Here is a 6,000-nt window from a genome sequence, read left to right on the forward strand (position 1 = left end):
GAGTTTCAAACTTACGTTGGCTTAGGATTAGCAGAATGCATGTTGCAGCTAAAGCCACAACAGGAATAAGTGGTAACAGGAATTTATGTTAGCTATTTAAAACATTTACGGAGCCATTGTTCTTTCTTAGTGTTTCAGAAGTGTTTCACAGACGATAACATTTTGAAGACCACTTTACTCATATATACGCAAAAATTTGTCTCTCGCAATAATTTAATTTCAAATAATTACATTTTTTACTTTAAAAAATTTAAATTCCATATGAATGATTACATTTTAAAACAGTCTTTTAAAGTTTCATTTTAATTACATTGCAAATGTCCCCGAATACAGTTTACGTAATTGGCTATCTGTTTTTCTGTTTAGCATTTCAACGGAATTTTGACTTCAACTTTAGAACACCTCTGATCATTATATCTGATTAACGCATGCCTTATTCTCGGTCATCGAATGAGAGGATTTCCGACGAGTTCTGCTTCCCGCATTTGCGAAGAATGTAAAGTCACAGAAGCTAATGCCTTACCTACGGCTCGTACCCTGGCCTATTGATATAAGCGTAGCCTCTGTTTATAACTGTAACGATCGTGTGTCTGAAAAATCTTTAGATATAATTTTATGCTCCTAATTAGTTGTAATTAATAGCTGTTTTTGCATAGAATATTGTTTTATTCTGTCGTATCTCCTTCAGTTTAGACTCCATAATAGTAGTCTCTGATCCTGAAATGTCCTGGCTCACATTGGCCCCCTACACACTTTCACATATGAATAAAAAAAAAATCTTTATATCGGAAGTCCGGTTAACATATGCCGATTATATTGGTGACGAGCTGCTCTCTTTAGTACTTGTAACAGAGAGTAAATCATCTGACTGACTAATTAATGACTTTCATTATGAATAGCGCTGGAATAACTGGAACAGTGCTACGAACTTTCAAAACTTACTTTTAGAGATTTTGTACATCGCATTAACATACAGCAATTTCCCCTGTATCAGTATTACAGCTTCTCGGCTGAAAGCTTATCCTGTCATGAGTCAGCTGCTTGTCCAGCGACATCATTGGCTGATAGGAGAAAATAAACAACAAACAAACAAACAAACAAAAAAGAAGAAGGCATTAAAAAAATTATTATAGTATTTTTTGGGGAAAAGATGCAGCTAATGTTCAGCTCCAATTCTTTCCTTTTTAACTTGTCCAATGTTTTTACACAATAAAATAGCAACACCAAAAGTTAACTAATTAATTGCTTAAAAATACTTTCAATTACATATGTGTGAATAATTGGTCATCTTTCTGAACAGAAAATAGCACGCCTTTTTATAAATGTTATTCTATTGGTGCGCTACAATAATTCACATTAAAGCACATCTAAACACAATAATTTACATTATTGTAGCACATCTAAACACAATAATTTACATTATTGTATTTCTTAACAGAAATAAAAAGAGCATTAATTTCTAAAATTGGGTAAAAACTTAGCTAAAAGTCAGAAGAAGGTACTACATGACTTTTAAAGTATTCAATACATAATATTATGTAGATTATTTGTATTTATTTATTTGATGTTATTATTTACCTTTTTTTTCTTCCCATTGAACACGCTAGATGCTCGCTTGGATTAATTCCTCACTTGTCTACTCTGGAAAAGAAATTCATGAAATGACGAGACGAGCTAAAAAAACAAACCTTGTTATGACAAAAATCATTTTATCTGGACAACTAGCAAAATTTCACATCACACAAATAAGTCGGGCGACCTCGTTTGATCTCTCTGTCATTGTTTCTTGGATGTTATTTCGAACGAATATATATATATGTGTTTTCTCTTCCATCCCATCTTTTACTTAAGTACACATTTCTATCATAGATGAATCGATAGCCCACGTGACAAACAGCCATTCACATTTCTTTCGCGCTATGATTAAAAGGGCGCACTCACAAACTGAATTTAACAAGTATCCTTATTCCAGAAAGAACTGTTTGGCATCAGAAACTAGACTGTATATGAAACAACCGTGGAGCTTCTAGAAAAAAAATTAGAAGAAAGCTAATTTTTCGATCTCAAAATTAAAGTGAAAAGAATGAAAAAAGCATTAACAAGCATCTCAACGAGAAATTAATGAAATCAAAATGTATGGATATTAAAATAAATGAAAAGTGTTTAAGTTCGATGCGATAACTATTTCAAACAGAGGCTATTTATCAGCCTTTGATTAATAAGAAACCTACTTTATCCCGCACTTAATTTCATTTTTCGTCTTTATTAGCATGTAATTCTTCCTTTAAGCATTCTTTTTAAGTAAATTTTTCGAACTATGGTTTGAATTGTTACATGTTAAACGAAGAAATGATATCGTAATCTATAAGTTTGTAGCTCCAGAGATTTGAGTATTGGTTAATACAACTTTCAGATACGTATTATAATGGTTTCCGTAAGTTTTGGGCCAATTTTCTGGAGAGTCTTATGCCAGATTGTTAAATTAGAATTTTTTTTCTCTATAGTTTTATCCTATTCTTTATGAATCTACTTTATTCTGCAATCTGAAAATCTGCACAATCTTTATCAAAATATTAATTTAAACTTTTTTAAAATTAATAAACAACTAACCTTTCAAAAGCTAGACCACAGAAAATTTTGAAGTACCTTTCTTTTCCTTTTTTATCCCCCCCATGAGAAATTAAAATTAAACAAAAAGTTTAATTTGTTATGCTAATTTTGTTTTGAAAATTTGACAAAATTTAAATATCATTCAACTTTACTCTTGGAAACTTATTTCGCAACTTAATTTCAGTTAAATGTGCTTCGTAAAATATGTTACGTTATCTTAAAATATTGTACTCTCAAGCTAGAAAATTACTTTTTTTTACTATACGAATGATAGCTTTGCTAGAGAAATTGTTAAAAACTGTAAATTTACTGCATTATACTGTATTCAAGTTATAAAACTGAAAAAAGTGAGTTTTAAACAAGAAAATATGTGGTCATTTTTTAAGTTTATCTGAGAAGTTAGAGTTTTATACTGATCAAAATTTCAAAAAGTTCACGATTAAGTGCTACAAAATCTTTCGCAAAATTTAGTAAAATATGTGATGCATCAATTTCTCCTTAACTCTGAGAAGTGTGATTAGATCAGTCGGAAATCATGATCGTTCCACAAAAAGAACTTAGTGAGAAAACAATTGCTACCACAAACCATCAGAATAAAGCAAAATTTCTAAGGAAAATACAAAAAGGAGAAGAAATTGCCCAGGATAATAGCGCCTGCCATGGAATCATGACATATATACAAGTGCGCCAGAATATCAAAATAAACCAATAGCAGAACGCAAATGACTGACGAGGCCCACAAATAACACACTCAGATGCAAGCTTTATATGTCAAATTACGTGGCGGGATAGTTAGAACTCTCCAGCACACTTCTACCTCCACGAGAGAAAATTTCTTTCAGGTTTCTACTCTGTCAGGCCCCACATGGGATCACATCAGGAACTGGCAAGAGCAGGATTTTAACTTCCTGCTGAAAGCCAGTATAACCGCAAAGTTCCAAAGTTCCAAAGGGATAGTTAGAAAGTTAATCATTCACTGCATATTCTATAAAACTTTGTTAATTTACAAGTTTTTGACATGGAAAACTTGATTTATAATCTAGATACTATTCTGTATATAGCTCATAAAATTTATAAAAGAAATATCCTAACGTTATATTTGGCCCACCAGCGGCTGAGCGGTAAAAGCCGTTAAACACTGGTAATTCGGCCCGGGGTTCGAATTCCGGCGAACGAGCTGGCTGCATGGACGTTTTCGTGGTTTTCCCCATGTTTAACGAGCCAGTTTGCCTTAAAAAGACCTCCACGGGGCATCCCTCCCTTTCCGTGTAGTGCCTGAGGGCCGAGCACGTAATAAATAAAAATAACGTTGTATTTTAATAAATTTTGATTAAAATCTTAAATAAAAAATTTACATTCTTATAATTATTTTTATAATATAGTTGGAAACTACAAGGAATAGTCTAATAAAACTTATTAAGGTTTGATACTGGAACTCGCTTCGCTTGTGATGAGTTACTGTACCGTCACAGACTGACTGATACTGGAACCTTAGCCCTACAGCTTTACTAGACAGGTAGCGAGTTACCGTTATTTCTGAAAATAGTATAACAGAAATTTAAAAAGGTTTTAAAACGTTTTTATTTAACTATTAAGAAAACAGGGGCCGGCTCGTGCTAGAAATTACCATCGATTGTGGCGATGGAAATTAAATAATAACAGTCAAATAAATTTAAACGTTGATTGGCAGTCCAAGGCTTCACAGTTATATAACTAAGCTACAAGCTAGCTCAAATAATTTACCGGCTCATAAGTTAAAATTATCGGCTGCGAGAAAATGCTAAACCTAGAACATTTTCTCTGTCCCAAAGATCTAAAACCCTCAACCTAAATACACTACAAACTAATTTGCATTCTGTTGAGGAATTTTCGGTTTCTTGAGATTACGGCAAAGCACGCTAGAGCTATTAAGTTTTGCTCCTTGCTTGCATTATTGAAGTTTAGTGAAATTTTATCTGTTTAGTTGTGAAGATAAAAATTCTTCGGGACAAGAAAGATTAGACTGTCTGCGGTTAAACTTAATAAGATAACTTATTCCACTTTTGTCTAAATGCAATTGTTCAACCATCGTTTAAAACTTAATTGAAAGGTTTATTAAACAACTTCTTGTAATTTTCAGCTGAAAATTAGCAAAAAACTACTCATTTCTTGCGGGGTTACAGAAATTCAGGAACAGGGTGCCCAGGAAGGAAATGATGAAAAAGAGAGGCTTATATATCCGAAATTAATATGTTTATTGCACTGTGGTTTGCATTGCTGGAAAAATAAACTCACAAAGTTTTGTACACCTCTACGTGAGAGCGCCCTTTTTAGCATGGGCTTATGCGTAGACGACACTTCATCTCATTCCCGCAGATTGGAAAGCATCGCAGGTATGACTTAGTTCTACCATTTCTGTAATTCGGGTGCTCAAATCTGCAAAAAACGTAAAGTCCACTCCTTCCGGCGAACAAAATTCTTTGAGTTGTTCTTTCCGGTTATATAAACCACAATGCATATTAATTATGCGCACGGTGGAGCACACTGGTTTCGGATGTGTCAAACACATTGATTTTGGATACATTGTATCATTCTTTTTCATCACTTCCTTTCCCAACATCTTGTATTTACGGCAGTAAAATCCATAACTTCCCTTTCACCTGAAAACTCGGTTCCAATTAGAGTAGATTCTAATTCTTATGCTCTAAAAAGATGCTAAATTCACTCATCATCCAACAGTAGGCTACATGGAAGGCTGCTCCTTTCACGCCAGACAGCTATATTGGATGTGTGCCATAGTATTCTCCATAAATTCCAATTTCGCTCCCTATTTAAACTCGAACTAATTTACATTCTTGGAAAGGTTAGCGAAAGAAACAGAGCCTATAGTAAAGCATTAACTTAGACTTTATAGTGTGAAATAAAAGTTGATGCTTCAAACTCTTGAAAGTAAAACATAAAATGCGGCAATGAATCCGATATTTCAATGCTTTAAGCTTTTAATGAAAGAATATTACTAAGGACTTTTGATATTTTAAAATGTAGTGAATTAATTCCTAAAAACTGTAATCACATTCTCTTATCTTTTCATTCTTAAACCTACGGCAGTCTCTTATAAATGGCCTAGCAGTGTGCTGACAGGTTAGCTTGGCAATGTGGTTGGTTTACTGTAAGATATAAGAGAAGACAAGATTCTTCTTCAGTTATTTTCAGATTTGCATCAATCGCGGTAAGCAGACGCAGTGCCTTTCTGTTATCTTCCAGAATCCTTATAAAAGTGCCATGAGAATATATTTTATACTACGGATATATTTTTACTCGAAAACAAATTTTCGATTAAATAACATTACGAATAACTTTAACTTTGCCGGAAATCCCTTGGCCAGGTTCTGATTAGGGCAGCTAATCAAT

At 33.4% G+C, this 6,000-nt stretch overlaps 1 protein-coding gene across 2 annotated transcripts in view; it reads right to left on the reverse strand.

The window, feature by feature from the left end:
* LOC118202943 (acid-sensing ion channel 4-A-like) overlaps positions 1 to 1,789 on the reverse strand; it is a 100,077-nt gene extending 98,288 nt beyond the window's left edge. For both annotated transcript variants that reach the window (XM_035375185.2, XM_035375178.2), the window contains exon 1: positions 1,579 to 1,789. The gene's annotated coding sequence lies outside the window, so the exon portion shown is untranslated. The remainder of the gene's footprint in view (positions 1 to 1,578) is intronic.
* Positions 1,790 to 6,000: the final 4,211 nt, after the last annotated feature.

This window comes from Stegodyphus dumicola, chromosome X2, assembly GCF_044657685.1.
Source record: "Stegodyphus dumicola isolate Sdum_Otavi_A_Nest chromosome X2, ASM4465768v1".
Taxonomy (NCBI): Eukaryota; Metazoa; Arthropoda; class Arachnida; order Araneae; family Eresidae; genus Stegodyphus; species Stegodyphus dumicola.